This window comes from Gossypium arboreum, chromosome 12 (genome assembly GCF_025698485.1).
Source record: "Gossypium arboreum isolate Shixiya-1 chromosome 12, ASM2569848v2, whole genome shotgun sequence".
NCBI lineage: Eukaryota > Viridiplantae > Streptophyta > Magnoliopsida > Malvales > Malvaceae > Gossypium > Gossypium arboreum.
The window spans coordinates 102,392,740-102,409,914 of record NC_069081.1 but is presented as its reverse complement, the minus strand read 5'-3'; the positions used below and the strand labels follow the sequence as shown (position 1 = coordinate 102,409,914).

At 32.4% G+C, this 17,175-nt stretch overlaps 1 long non-coding RNA gene across 2 annotated transcripts; it reads right to left on the bottom strand.

Moving 5' to 3' along the window:
- Positions 1–7,926: 7,926 nt before the first annotated feature.
- On the bottom strand, positions 7,927–8,962 carry LOC108478493 (uncharacterized). Of its 2 annotated transcripts, none has more exons than XR_008276071.1 (2): positions 8,654–8,962; positions 7,927–8,244 (listed from the first exon to the last, which is right to left on the bottom strand). It is a non-coding gene; the product is annotated as an uncharacterized LOC108478493 (long non-coding RNA). The 2 variants fall into 2 exon arrangements; XR_001870308.2 differs by having other exon boundaries at positions 7,927–8,241.
- Between the last annotated feature and the right edge of the window lie 8,213 nt (positions 8,963–17,175).

The window sequence follows — 17,175 nt, the reverse complement described above, 5'->3', positions numbered from 1 at the left end:
GATGAAATTACATTGCATGAAGCAATATCATTATTACATGATATGAGAATAATTTCTCTTTCTTTATTAATTCATTCATTCTTTTTATTCTTTGATATTTCTTGCCTCATTGTGCCCTAAGAATCTTATAGTCATGTTGATTAATTACTCCATACCCACAAGTGCAAAAATACTCCAAACCTTCTCTCTCTCTATATATATCCAATGCAATAACAAACTCTTGACAAAAGGATCACCAAAATCCACGACAAGACACTAGAAGATCACTCTCCAAGGACCAAATGAACCCAAAAGGCACTGCATAAGTTCAGTATCACAATTCGCATGGCAGAAATGCACAACCTCACAAAACGTCATGGAGCACACGCACTACCGTATAAATTTGCACCAAACAATAGAACCTGCTTAAAAAATAATAATCCATGTCATCCTAGCCGAAGCTCTGAACAACATGAATTTGTAGCTACAATCATGATATCAATTGGAACAAATATTTGTCATGTCGTTTGCTTACACCGTTTGAAGAGACGTCAAAACTAGTATGCCAATAGAGAAAACATAAAAGAAACCTTAAGTACCATAACCCAATTAATAAGGAAATCATCACGATATTTCTCCACCGTTCACTCCCGGACCTCCATATCCAACCACCTCAAATGATTACTATAACAGAACCATCAAGTTCCACCATTAACGAAATCACACCAAAGATAAGCAACCATTCACAATGAGAAGAATCTATGAAGCACCTCTCATTAGAAGCATCAGATTAGCAATAATTGATGCAAAAGAAGACAAATCAAATCCCCTTCTAACCCACCAACTCACCTGTTGGAAATTGGTTTTATGAAACTTCTCTAATGGCATTGTTATTGGATTTTATGGTTGAATTAGCAAGATCGGTTTTATACAACTTAAATACCAATTATATGTGAATGAGAACTTGTTCTGAAAGAACCGTAGAAACAAATTACAAGCTTGTATTGTGATTTGAGCTATGAGCTCGTGAGGATGAATTCAGTTAATTATGGGAGTATTTAAATAAAAAGAAGTAAAATGTATCATATAGATAATGATATGAACTCCATGTCTCTAAGGAATTAAGAAGCAGAACATAAAAAAACATCAATCTTTCAAGTGGTCCTATTAATAGAAGTAAAGCTCCAACACATTTGTTCAAGAATTCATTTCTGACCATTTTGAAGAACCCATGATCTAAAAACTCCTTGGATCAATTTGGGAGAATTAACTAAGAGTCCAACAAGATATAGGACTTTAGTGAATGGCATATTTTGGAGGTCTCTTTAGCCATCAATTGTTATTCTTTACAATTAAATTTTAGAGTTTTATTTTATTTACATGTTTATTCAAGATATTAAATATTTACTTATTTATTTAATTAGAGTTTCCGTTATATAACTCTTGTAAAATTAATTATTTAATTAGTTTTAGGAATTTTTAAATTACTTGTTTATTCATTAAATAGAGTTTGATTTAGAGGTGAGCATGGGCCGGACTCAACTAAAATTTTAGGCCCGTTTGCTAGCCCGGGCCCGGCTCAACCTGAAAAATGGGCCTAAAATTTTGCCCAAGCCCGACCCGGATAAAAATACTAAAACTCGAGCCCGACTCGCCAGCACATATTAATTTTTATATTATTTTTATATAATTTAAAATATATATAATGCATCAAAATACTAAAAATATCAAAATAAATATTTTCCAACAAATTGAAAATGAATTTTAAAATATATATATATATTTAAATAACACTAAGATAGATGCAACTTAACAATCAAATGTCTCTAAAATAATAACAAAATTAACAAATGTCTTTAAAATAATAACAAAATTAGCAATAAAATAAATTTTATACAATATCTAAACAATAGCAACAAAATAGGAGCAACATAATAGTAAAATGGCAGCAAAATAAGGAGAAAACAACAAAAAAATAATATTAAAAAAAGAAAAAAAAATTTAGTGTAATCGAGCCAGGCCGGGCCGGGCCAGGCTCGGTGAAAAAATGCCTTACTCGAGACCCGGCTTATTTTTTAAATGGGCCTTATTTTTTTGCCCAAGCCCATTTTTTGGGCCTATATTTTTGCCCAAACCCTCTCAAATTTCGGGAGGGCCTTCGGGCTGGGCCGGGCCGCCCGGCCCATGATCAGGTCTAGTTTGATTATAGATTTTATTGGTTCTAAATTTTATATCATTTTTTTTGTATTTTATATTTCTTTTAAGGGTAAATTACCCCATTAGTCACTCTAGATAGTGTTATTTATAACAATAAATAATTTACTAAATTCTTTCATGTGCTTTGGAATAAGTGGTCTAAGTCATTTCTCGGGTTTCTACCAACACAATATTCTTTTCTATTCTCGAACATTGACTTACTTAGATTATGAGCTTTAGTTCATGAACCGATAAAAATAATGAAAATGTAATTAATATTCGGGGGAATCAATAAGTCTTAATGGGATATAGCAAACTCTATCAAAGTTAGAATTTATTAATTGTAGAATAAATTTCACTAAATTTTGACAGAGCATCACATTCAGTATCGTTATTTTGGTCTAGCCCATGGTCTCTATTTATAGAGAAAATTACAAGAGTCTTGCTTGAACAAAAAGATATAAAATAACAACATTTTAATAAAAATACACTTATGCAACGACACTCCCTTACCCTAGGAGCTATGGTTGTCGCCCAAGTTATTTAAGATGGTACATTAGGTCTGTCTCATATATTAGGTACAGTTATATGTGTTTGGACTTTTAACCAACTCATATAATTTAATTAACCAAATAAAAATTTATATTTCCAAAAATATTATTTATTTAATTAAATAAAATAAATTTAATTACTTTTTCTAATTAAATTATTTTCTCAACTCAGTTCTAATTCCATTAAAGTCATGACAACTAGTTCAGTTATCTTATTTAATAAAACTATGATGACTTGACTAATTTAATTTTTGCTTTAAAATCTAGTTATTTAATTACAATCAATTAAATAATAATTCGAAAAAATTAATTTACTCCTTAAGTATGGATGCGTACATGCGATATATTTCTCTAATTCGCCGTTGTCATATGTTTATCTCATCGATTCCAATGCAAATCATACAAGTCGTACCTAACTAGCGGAGTGACAGACACTTTCTTTGTTCGCAAACACAAGTACAAATTATGTTCAAGTAATAAAATCTCGAGAACCCAAGGTTTTTCCACAGTGAAGTTGATTAGAATTTAAAAGATTAAAAATTTTATTCTAAAACAAATATTTACCACCTAGTTTTGGAATGAGTGGAAATATTGAAAATGAAGGTGGCTGAAGGAAGAACTAGAAATAAAAATAATTGGAAGAAATAAATCAAATAAAATAAATAAATACCTAGAATGAAAGATGCTGAGGATAGAGGATCCACTTTTAGTGTTATACTAAGTTTAAATTTTAATACTCAATTTTATTACTTAGTTAGAATTCATAAACAACGGAGGTTCTAGTCATATAGTCCAACAATTTAAGTTCAATAATTTGGCATATGAATCGATGAGCAATGGTATGTTCATCAAAGGAGTGTCAAATATGATTGTTCAAAAATTCAAGTTCAAAAGTTTAGAAAATGGATCAATAAGCAAAGGATAATGTAATATGAAAGTTCAACAGTTTAAGTTCCGTCTAATATGTAACATATGGTATTATACTTATAACTTCAAAACTTATAGAAAGGTTTAATTATTTTATATGTATTCAAAAAACCAAGGTTAATTTATTCAAACATTTATTGTGTTGTCTATTATCAATAATAAATCAAGAATCATTCTTTTCAAGTACGATTATAACAAGTGAATGATAATCCATTTTACCCCAAAAGATGGGTATAGACTTTACCTTAGTATTTTCCAAAAGTTTTCAATCTTTCACCTCAACATGGAAAACTTAAAACATAATAAATCTAAAGGCAATTTATAGAGGTTTAAGAAGAGCTAAATGAAAGTGAATAGTCTTGATAGTAACCAATTGCTATTGCCACTTCTTTGTCTTTTTTTTTTTTTTGGAATCATTGTACACATACAACTTGACGAGTTCTTTGAACTATGACAACATCTCCAATTGAGAAAGGCTAAAATAGTTGATAAATGATATTCCTCTTGTTCATTTACTAGTAGAAATTTCAACTCTAGACTCTACGTATATTAGGAGATATGGTCCAAATACGAAAATATGTTAGAATTGTCCATCACTGTGAAACTTGTAACTTTCTCTTTACTTTTGAATTTCTTCCTAACGTATTTTGATATTGATGTTCTAATATTTAGATAGAGTTTCAAATTCCCTTTTCGATGATAAAAAGTACACCCAAAACAGTTATGATTGAAAAATTGAATGTGTTCACATTACAAATTTTGAATCTTTGAGCATTGGACTATCACTCTTCATCTTAGATCAACTTTTGTAATGCCCCAAGATATAGGGGGTTAGATGAAATAAATAACCAAGAAATAAGCCTTAAGCTTGATGATTAAGTAGCTAGTATACTCCTTAGAGATCATAGGTTCAAACCCCATATCTCTTATTTTACTTTCTTTTTAATTTCAGCAACCTAGGATAAAAACCACACTAGAATAAATGTTAAATGGAGTAAAAAATAAATAAGAATGGGTATCAACCCAATTGGTTAACCATTCTCCTTTCCCTCTTGGATTCCCAAGTTTAAGTCATGGCAACATCATCTTATTTCTCTTTTATTTTCGGCAAAAAAGGTAAAATACCTACAACCCTTTAAAAGTTTGAAAACCTAGCTATTTAGTCCGCTGTCCTAATTACATTAGGATTTTAATTTATTTCTTTCATTCCAATTAGAATTTCTCCCTCTATTCTCTATATATATCTTCATCTTTTTTTTTCTCCCCATTTTTCTTTTTCATCATATTTCACACTATTTTGTTGCTGATTTTTTTTGCTTACCCAAATCAAAAGCAATCTCGATTAAAACATTTTCCTACTGGTTGTCAAACTCATTGTCTGTAGTCTTCGTACATTCGTCAAAAATTCGATAAGCTTATCCGTTTCAATTAGTAAAACTCGTAAATTTTGAAATAGTATCAATCCACTATAATATTTCAATTCGATTTAGATCTTTTACAGTTCTTCTTGAAATCCTCCATTAATCGTGATTAATTCTTGAAAACAAAAGTTAACTCGTGTATAAATGTCATTTGAATGACCTGTTTTAGGTATCTTGGATCATATTTGCACATGAGGGACGTCGCTCAAAATTCCAGTGAAAGGTGTGTGTTCTTTTACAAGCAAATCGAAGCCAACTGTGCATCAGAATAGGGTCACACGGGCAGCCACAAGTCTACGTTCCCCCTGAAACCCTAGGAATTTCAAATCGCACACGGCCCAAAGCCCTGCACACGATCGGGTAACCCTCCACATAACTTAAGGCATTGCATATGGCCTAACAACACGGCTATGAGCCCCTATTTTACAGTTTTACCTAGAATTTTATGATTTGTTTAGTTTAGTCTGTGAATGGTTCCCAAACTATTTTTAGTGTTTTATTTTTCAATCAAGTCCTTGATAAGATGAATAATGTTAGAATCTATGATCTGATTGGTTGAATTAATGTTATATATAATTGCATGAATTGACAATGATATATATATATATCTATTGAATTTGTACTTGTGATTGTACGTACAACTTTCCTTATGTTACCGTTAAACCGAATACAAGATAAGCCTATCTTTTGCTATTGAATCAATATGTTATAGGCATAATAATTGCCACTGAATCAAACTATTATAAGTATAATGATTGCTACCGTAATGTTTTGTTAAAAACATATTTAATGCTACTGTATTAATCCATTTTAAGCATGTCATATTGCATTGTATGGGGTAGAATGATGTTAACGAAGGACGTTAAGCAATGTATTTGCACTGTTTAGTGGTTTATCCACACCTTTTGAGCAACTTTTATCTGCATTGTTTGAGTGGTTTAACCACATTGTATTAGTGACTTCAATATGCAAACATGTTGTGCATCCACAACCTTCTAGCAGCTTGTCTGTAAAAACTTTTTAACAAAAAACCTGGTAGTTCATCCACCATTTCTATCACTAGTGGTTTATCCACAATGAGTGGTTTGTCCACAATGATGTGTGGTTTTATCCACAACATGGTGTAAAGGTAAAGGAGTTTTGGGGAACTCCTACTATGGTGTGTAGCGATGAAGTAGGAATCTTTTTTGATAAATTGAAATTGCATTGCATTAATACGCATTTGCATTGTTGTGATTACCGAGATATTATGTTAATGAGTTAATCTCAAATATTGAAATATTGAAATATTGAAATTTTGAGTTGCTATTCAAGTTGTGTTTATCCTTTGAAATTGATATTTTATATGTTTTGTCTATTGTTTGTACTGGTTTTCTTGTGATAGAACTCACATTGAGCTTCATAGCTTACTCCCCTTTTTATTTCCATTTTTACAAATAACCCACCAGGTTAGGATGTCGACTCGGCATACGGAGGGCTCAACTCGAGTTGGATGTTCTACCATAAGAATATTTTAAAATTACTATTTGATATTTTTATTATTTGGGGAATATATCGTTTTATTTTGAATTGTGGCATGGGACTTAAGTTGGTTTTAATTAGCAAGCATGTCTTTTGAATTGTTTTTTTAAATGTTGAATTATGGATTATAATCTAATGCATGAAATATAGATTTTATTAAAACTAAGTTAAAAATCACTTTTTTTTGCAAGATTTTAAATAAATTTTGTCTAATAAATAAACTAGAAATTAGCTAAGTTTTTCAATAATAATCATTCTTTACAAGAAAGATGTTAAACTAATTGTTTTTTTTTTAACTCATGGATTATTTAAAAATAGACTAAGTTTTCTTCTAAAATAAACAAATATTTTAAATAGTCTATTTTATAAACCCTGATCGCTATTAGGCCACCTTACTGGCTGATGTAATCTCCCGAATTCGGGCCTAACATCTAGGCCGGGGTGGGGAGGTTACAACTTTAGTATGAGTGCATTTAATCTCATGGTTTCATATACTGACATCTTCGTCCCAAATCTATATTACCTGCAAATAGTATACAATTTTTTTTTGAAATTAAATGCACTACAAACATTGAAAATACTTATAAAAACATTGAAAACTATAACACCCATATTCCACCCAGTCATCAAATTTGAATGTGTGATATCATATTACGTTGTCGAAGCAACTCAAGCTATCTCATTACATAATCATAAAATTTAAATCATAATTATCATTCAAACCAATTTGATCATAATCATACACACACATATTCATTCATAGTGTTTAGGAATTCAATTCATCATGTTACAAGGTTATACAAGTTCAAATTTAGAGTTAGGACTTAAATTCAAACTCAACTATCAAATTTTAATGATATCTCTTGAGATAAAGGACTTCTTGCCTTGAGACAAGCCTCATTTTAATTTAGGTGTTTTTGCTTTTGAAGTTAAATTGCCTCGATACATTAGAAATTGTGTCTCAAGGCATGATCTCTTATGTCTCGAGACCAAGTCTCAAGACAAACCTTCATTATTTTCCTATTTTAGCTTCAATGTTCAAATTTCTCAAGACAAGCGGTTCTTGTCTCGAGACTTCGAATAGTGTAAAACTTAATTAGTTTTGATGTTTTTATGTCTCAAGGCTTAAAATAAGATTGTCTCGAAACTTGCTTGCCAAATATCCTTATTTATATTACTAAAATATTCATATTTCATACTATAAAATATTTATTATTAAATATTGGTAAATTTTAATATATATATTGTAAGAGGCCCAATCTGCCCGGGCCCATACCATACCACAACCATACAAAAACAAAAAAAAAAGTAATAATAAAATCAAACAGAAATAAATAATAAACTAAATTATTTATGGGTCCAATGTCCATTTACAAATTTCCAGGCCTAAACCAAACTAAATCCAAACATTAAACCTAACACAAATCCAAATTTATCCCAAACTTTTAACCCATCTAAAATAAACCTAATTTGGCCCAATCATAGCCCAAAGCCAAAAGGGCCCAACAATCCGAGAGTACAAGAAATCCTAGAGGTTTCTGAAACATGCTAGCACTGCAGCTAGCTATGGAATCGGGCCTTCACGAGTAGTTTCCCACGCACAGCCTCGTCATGGCCACGTCTACAATCTCCATACAAGGCCGAACCTGCTAGAAGATTGAATAATAGATTTACAGTGAATAACAGCAAAGATTAATGAGCAACAGAAAGCACAATAAACAGCAAATTACAGCAAGGAAATTTGTATTTTTTTTCTTTCTTTCTCTTTTATTTTTATTTTTCGGCTATAAAGCCGAATAGAATCAAATGTAAAGGGGGCTCTTTTTTTATTTTTTAGGAAAATAGAATACAGATCTAAATACAAAAAATCAACAAATGTACAGAAAAGAATTCAGAGAAATCAAAAAGCAAAGGTTGGGCTTATCTTTTTAGATTTCTTTTGCTTCTATTCAGATTCTCTTTTCATGGATTTTATTTTGAGTTTTTAAAATGGAAATAGTGTTTGAAGTGTTTTTTTTAAATAAAAAAATTTAAAAAAGCGAAAAGGGTCGAAGGTACCTTGTTGTTGCTCCTCCGGCCGTCGTTATTAGTGATTGTGCCGGCTTAGCAGCAGGAGCTAATCCATTTTTGCCCTAGCAGAGGAAAAAGGGAGAAAACCCTTTTGTTCCTTTTGATTTTGGAACAAATGACTTTGGGGGAAGTTTTTTTTTTTTTTTGATTTTTCATGCATAAAGGAAACAACGCCGTTTGGAAGAATGTGGGATCCACGCTTTGACCCGTTTTGTGGCCAGGATCTGTGCCTTTTTACCTTAAAAGGTCAATTTCCGTGCATAGTCCTCTTTCTTTGTTGCGCCATTCAATTGAGCCCTGTATCATTTTGCTTTTCTTTTGATTTGGCCCTGAAATTTTTATCGTGTTTTATTTTGACCCACGATAAAACGCAGTGCATAATGGTAGGGAATATTTTCCTTATCAGTCCCTCATTTTTGCGCTTGTTTTAATTTTAGCCCCCGATTCTTTTTTATTTTATGTTTAGATTTACCCCTTTAATTGTTTTTAATTCCAATATAGTCCGAATTCATTTAGCTTCTTTGTGTATTCATTGTTTTCTTTAACCATTTTCTTTTCAATTGCCTTGTATTTCATTTTCCCAATTTTTGTTTATTGTTTATAGTGTTTTTCATTATTTATTCTATCTATTTACTATTTTCGAACACATTTCAAAATTTAGATTCATTTTATTGTTATTATTATTATTCGTTTATATATGTGGTCCCAAATTACATCCATGATTTTATTTTTACTTCAATTTGTTCCTTTATCTTTTTATATATATTGTTTATCTTAAAATTTTTGTTATTATTTATTTTAACTTTTTATATAACTTCCATTTCAAATTTCTACATTATTTACTTTAATATTTTCATACATTATATATTTTAAACTCCTTTTGACGCATTATATGTTATTTTAAATAGTTTTATAAATTATTTACTTAAATTTGCTTTATATATTACTTTAAATTAATTTTATTTTAGATTATTTTATATTACTTATTACATTTTATTAATGTAGATATTAAGATAATGTGTGTAGTGATTATTGCCATTGTGTGTATTTCAATTTGTATCTTCGCATTTTGTATACCATTATTATGTACTTGTAGCATATTCATATATTATTACTCTATGCTCGATACTATACTTTTGTTTCTTTTTATCGCATAATGATCCAAATTCCAATATACGTGATCGGTATTGGTCATTTCATTTTTATCCCAAACAAATTGAATAAACGCATTTTAAGTCGATTTTATTTGAAATCTTCTCAAAATAAGACAATACTCGGTATTTGGAATCTTCGGAAAGATTGTGCCCTAACTTACTGGGTTCCAATTTTCCTCGTTGAATTTAAATAACTGAATACCCTTCTTCAATCCAAACATAAAATTTTCAAATAAAAGCTTATTCTCGGGAATTCGAGATGTTGCGTCCTAACTCACTGGATGCGACATTTTGTTATCTTGAGGTAAGGGTTTAAAAAACAAGGCAATATTTCGTGTTTAGAAATTCGAGAAATCGTGCCATAACGTGCTGGGTTTCAGTTCTTTCGTTTGACCAAATAACTAAATATCCTTTTAATTGCATGTTTTGGAAATCATGAGAGGATCTCGGTTTTTAAGGGGCTTAAAATGTCGTATCCTAACGTACTGGATATGATATTTTATTCATTGAGAACGAGTGAATCTTAAATTCCAACTCGAGTTATTCAAACATTTTTTAAAAGGGAGTGTATTTTAAAACTTTTCAAACTTTCGACATTAGGACATTAGTTAATCAATCTGGTACCAATTTTGGGCGTTACAAGGGTGCTAATCCTTCCTCGTACGTAACTGACTCCCGAACCCGTTTTCTTGAATACCGTAGGCCAAAATTAAATTTTTTTTAATAAAACAAAATGTTTTATAAGGTGATCCGATCACACCTAAACAAAAAGGACTAGTGACGACTCCTTATTTCGTTTCAAAGTCGATCCCTATTTTTTCAAAAATAAAAATAGTTTCGACATATATATTTATTATTAAAATTTAATATAAATGCTTTCAATAAAATATTACAAATATGTAAATTATTATTAATGTTAAAATTTATTATTAATTAATATTACATAATTTATTAAAATAATAAATTATATTAACAATTTATTATATTTTCATATTAAAATAATAATTAAATATGTATAATTAATAATATAAAAATTTATAATATTTGATACAAATATTTTTAATATTTTTAAAAATTAAAACTAAAATTTTGTTATTAATATAATAATATTATTATCAATTTAAGTTAATTTTATATAAAAATGAAGTTATTTATAAATAATCACTTTTTAAAATAAATTATTGATATTTTAAATATATATATATAAATCATTTTCCATTAATTAAATTAATTTATTTGAAATAAATACAAAAAACATGAAAAAGAAATCGTAAGTAAAATTTCCACAAACTCTTATAAAAACCGCCTCAGATGATAAGAAGTAGAGTATGTTGTAAATATTTAGCGGAGTCCAGTAAAATAAAAGAAAATGAAGGTAAGCTATACGTAGAACTGATAAAGTTTGGTCAGGCGACTACAGCTAGCACAAATTAGGCAAGGAGTAAGGACCACGCCCCAATGTCCATACTTCAAAATTAAATCAATATGTGAAAACCTAAACCGCTCAAATTATTCTTACAATTTTAAAAACCTTTCCTTTCCCTCTTAACAATCAACTCACCAATTAAAATTTCAAATAAAAATTGAATCCAAAATTAAATTTAAATACAAATTCTTTTACTAAAATCCATCATATATACACAATCTTAAGTAATACTCCATTAAGGGTTTTTATATCAATTTTTTTATTTCTCAAAATATACTTGTAGAGGACTATTACACGTGTTCGTTATGTGAAAATATAAAACAATCCCAATAAAATTAGAGTATTAAATTATGCATTGATTATCTAATCTTAACACTTAAATGTATCAAGTTACTTATAACATATAAGATATATGAAATTAATTTTTCCTGTTGAGAGTTCAACTTGAATAAATGTAAAAGGACTTTGACACTACTGCTGTCGACATCCTCTTTAATTAGTATTTTCACCACTTAATAAACCTAGTTTTCTAAAATTTGTAAAATTTCAAACGTAACCTTGATAAGTAGTTTAATAGTAGCTTAACACATGTGGATGTTGAGTTTAGTTATTATTAAATTTTAACCATTTACCTAAACCTAACCCTCATAAATGAATGTAGACATTAACTTCTTTCAAAAAATAATTTTTTACCATGCCTATAAACACCCCCTCCCCTTATTTGTTTCACCACCGTTGTCAACATCTTAAGCCTTAAATCTCTCCAAATCTTATATTATTAGAATATACCCCATTCCTTGTCCATACATTGCCCATACCTTTCCCATACCTACCCATACCTTGGAAAGGTCAAAGTTATGGGCACCAAATATTTATTTAGTGTTGGCATGGGATAATAGTAATTTTTGGTCCCTAAGTGAATAGGGACTTTGCAAGGTGGCCCTTGAACCTCAACTATAAATAGGCCAACCATTGCTCATTCTCATCATCCCACATTTGCCATTCTCTACTTAAGGCATTGTTCTCTCTCCCTATTTGTAAAGTTTCACTTCTATTTTGGAGTGAAATATATTTGGTAGTGCCCGAGGGGCGTAGGCAAGATTTACTAGAACCTCGTTAAAATTCGTGTTCTTTACTATTTATTGTTCATATTTTGTGAATTTGATTGTAGTGATTTATTGTGCTATTAAATTACGATAGAGGGATATTCTGGCTAGGAAAGACTTGGTACTTAAGTGATCCTCGTGATCCACCTCTCTTTCCTGGGAATTGAACTTAGTGTGATTTTTTTGTACAATAATTTTACTCTTTCACACGCTTCCGCGCAACAATTGGTATCAGAGCCAGATTCGTACTTGGGGAATACGACCATTTACGACACTATTCATGTATACAGTACTATTTACGTATACGACACTGTTCACGTATACAGTAGGTGGGATTAAGGAGAAAAATGGTAGCAGCATCGTCATCAGCAAGGACTACTATGACAAATGCAAAATTTGAAGTAGAGAAATTTGACGGTACCAATAATTTTGGTATGTGGCAATGTGAGATCCTGGATGTCTTATGTCAGCAAGAGCTAGATATAGCCCTTGAAGAAAAACCTGACAAGATGGATGACAAGGAGTGGGCCAAGATCAATAGACAGACGTGTGGTACAATCCGCCTATGTTTGGCCAAAGAGCAGAAGTATTCTGTCATGAGGGAGACATCAGCGAAGAAGTTATGGGACACACTGGAAGAAAAGTTTCTAACGAAAAGTCTTGAGAATAGGCTTTATATGAAAAAGAATCTTTATCGATTCACGTATGCACCCCGTATGTTGATGAATGACCATGTGAACTCATTCAATAAAATTTTAGCAGACTTGCTAAATTTGGATGAGAAATTTGAAGATGAAGACCATGCATTATTGTTGTTGAATTCCCTTCCTGATGAATATGATCATCTTACCACCACATTGCTTCATGGGAAGGACACGATCACATTTGATACAGTCTGTAGTGCGTTGTATAGATCTGAGACTCGAAAGAAAGATAAAAGAGATCACAGAGATACAACTGCAGAAGTCTTAACAGTAAGAGGTCGTTCACACAGAAGCAAATCTGGTAGAAGGTGAAAGTCCAAAGGGAGACCCACCAAAGATGAATGTGCCTTTTGCCGTGAAAAAGGGCATTGGAAAAAGAATTGTCCTAAGCTACAAAAGGGCAAGGCTATTTCTAATGCATGTGTAGCGGAGCATAATGAGGAGTCAGACTTTAGCTTGGTTGGCATGGCAATGGCATGTCAAACGGATGAGTGGATTTTGGATTCAGGATGTACTTACCATATGTGTCCTAATAAGGACTGGTTATCTAGTCTTAAAGAGCTAGAAGGTGGAATTGTTCTTATGGGCAATGATAATGCTTGTAAGACAATGGGAGTGGGTACAGTCCAATTTAAGAATCACGACGGCTCAATCCAAGTCTTGACAAATGTTCGCTACGTACCTAGCCTGAAGAAAAATCTCATCTCATTAGGGGCCCTAGAATCTAAATGGCTCACAATCACTTTGAGAGATGGATTACTAAAGGTAGTAGCTGGGCAATTGACGGTGATAAAAGGCACAAGAAGAAATAACTTGTACTTTTTAAATGGAAGTACAATTATTGGATCAACATCAACAGTTTCTACAAAAGATGTAGATTCAAAGGCTACCAGATTATGGCATATGCGATTGGGACATGCTGGTGAAAAAGCTTTGCAGACATTGGCGAAACATGGCTTGTTGAAAGGTGCAAATTCTTACAAAATGGAATTTTGTGAACATTGTGTTCTGGGCAAGCAGAAGAGGGTAAAATTTGGTCCAGCAATGCACAATGCGAAAGGAATTCTGGACTACGTTCACAGTGATGTGTGGGGACCTACCAAAGTGGCTTCTTTGGGAGGTATGCACTATTTTGTTACTTTTGTTGATGATTATTCAAGAAAAGTATAGGTGTATCTAATGAAAAGAAAAAGTGAAGTTTTGGATGCATTTCTGAAATAGAAGAAGATGGTGGAGACTTAGACTAGTCAAAAGGTCAAACAACTTCGATCAGATAATGGTACTGAGTACAAAAATGATCCATTTCTACAAGTATGCCAAGATGAGGGCATTGTGCAACACTTCACTGTTCGTGATACACCACAACTGAATGGGGTGGCAGGACGCATGAATCGAACTATACTCGAGAAAGTTCGATGTATGTTGTCCAATGCTGGATTCAGTAAGGAATTTTGGGCTGAGGCAGTTATATATGCGTGCCATCTAATTAACCGTTTGCCATCAGCTGCAATAAATAGAAAAACTCCTATGGAGATGTGGACTGGTAAATCTGCTACTGATTATGATTCTTTACATGTATTTAGTTCCACTGCATATTATCATATAAAAGAATTTAAGTTAGACCCAAGAGCAAAGAAAGCATTATTCTTGGGTATAACTGATGGAGTAAAAGGATACCATCTCTGGTGTCCTGATACAAGGAAGATTATTTTCAGTAGAGATGTGACTTTTGATGAATCAACCATGTTAAAGTACAAGGATTCACAAAAGGATGACAAAACCAGTAGTACTTTGCAGCAGGTGGAGCTTGAAAAGGTTAACGATGATCCAGCTAATATTGGAGGGACAAATGATGAAGAGGTTCCTACCCAAGAACCTCTACAGCAACAAGATTCAATTGCATATAGGAGGCCAAGAAGAGAGATTCGTAAGCCTGCTCGCTTTGATGATATAGTGGCCTATGCACTTCCAATTGTAGATGATGATGTTCCTTCTACTTACACAGAAGCAATAAGTAACCCTGATGGTGTAAAGTGGAAGCAAGTAATGAATGAAGAAATGCAGTCTCTTCATAAAAATAAGACCTGAGAGTTGGTGACACTGCCCAAGGAAAAGAAAGCAATTGGATGCAAATGGGTATATGCAAAGAAGGAAGGATTTCCTAGTAAAATTGAAATTCGATACAAGGCTAGATTGGTAGCAAAGGGTTATGCTTAGAAAGAAGGAATAGACTACAATGAAGTGTTTTCTCCAGTTGTGAAGCGTTCGTCTATTCAGATTTTGCTAGCCTTAGTTGCACAATATGATCTTGACCTAGTTCAGCTTGATGTGAAGGCTGCGTTTTTACACGGTGATTTGGAACAGGAAATCTATATGACTCAGCCAGATGGATTCAAGGTTGCTGGAAAAGAAAATTGGGTTTGCAAACTGACAAAGTTGCTTTATGGATTGAAGCAATCTCCGAGGTAGTGGTACAAGCGATTTGATCAGTTCATGAAAGGGCAGAGGTACACAAGAAGTAAATTTGATCATTGTGTGTATTTTCAGAAGCTACAAGATGGAACTTTCATATACTTGCTCTTATATGTTGATGATATACTAATAGCATCTAAGAGCAGAGTTGAGATTGAAAGATTGAAGACTCAACTCAATCTCGAGTTTGAGATGAAAGATCTAGGAGAAGCTAAAAAGATTCTCGGCATGGAAATATGGAGAGATAGAGCTCATGATAGAGTTAGCTTGTCTCAGAAGCAGTATTTGAAGAAGGTACTACAGCAGTTTGGCATGAACGAGCAGACAAAACCTGTAAGTACCCCGTTGGCTTCTCATTTCAAGCTTTCTGCACAACTATCTCCTTCGACGAATATGGAACGAGAATACATGTTGCAAGTTCTGTATTCTAATGCAGTGGGTAACTTGATGTATGCAATGGTGTGTACAAGACCCGACATTTCACAGGGAGTTAGTATAGTGAGCAGGTATATGCATAATCCTGGAAAAAGACATTGGCAAGCTGTGAAATGGATTCTACGGTATATTCAGAAGACCGTAGATGTTGGATTACTGTTCAAACAGGATAATACACTTGGTAAAGGTGTTATTGGGTACGTTGATTCTGACTATGCCGGTGATTTGGACAAGCGAAGATCAACCACCGGTTATGTGTTTACACTTGCTGGAGGACCAATAAGTTGGAAGTCTACATTACAGTCTACAGTTGCATTGTCAACCACAGAAGCCGAGTACATGGCTGTAACAGAGGCTGTAAAGGAGGCTATTTGGTTACAAGGTATGGCTAAAACCTTGGGGTTGGTTCAGGAGCATATTAACGTGTATTGTGATAGTCAAAGTGTTATTCATTTAGCAAAGAATCAAGTCTATCATGCACGTACAAAGCATATCGACGCACGATTCCATTTTGTGCGGGAAATTATTGAAGAAGAGAAAATTTGTCTTCAGAAGATCAAGACTGCAGATAATCCCGCAGATATGATGACCAAGGTAGTAACAGCAACCAAGTTCGAACATTGTTTGAACTTGATCAATATCCTGTAAGTTTAACAGTTGAATAAGGCACTATCAAGTATTGTTGTCAAAGGCAGAAAGAATTGTGTGAAGATAAGATTATCCTAATCAAATCTTCAAGGTAGAGATTATTAGAATATACCCCATTCCTTGCCCATACCTTGCCCATACCTTTCCCATACCTACCCATACCTTAGAAAGGTCAAAGTTATGGGCACCAAATATTTATTTAGTATTGGGCATGGGATAATAGCAATTTTTGGTCCCTAAGTGAATAGGGACTTTGCAAGGTGGCCCTTGAACCTCAACTATAAATAGGCCAACCATTGCTCATTCTCATCATCCCACATTTGCCATTCTCTACTTAAGGCATTGTTCTCTCTCTCTATTTGTAAAGTTTCACTTATATTTTAGAGTGAAATATATTTGGTAGTGCCCGAGGACGCAAGCAAGATTTGCCGAACCTCGTTAAAATTCTAGTGTTCTTTACTATTTATTGTTCATATTTTGTGAATGTGATTGTAGTGATTTATTGTGCTATTAAATTACGATAGAGGGATATTCTGGCTAGGAAATACTTGGTACTTAAGTGATC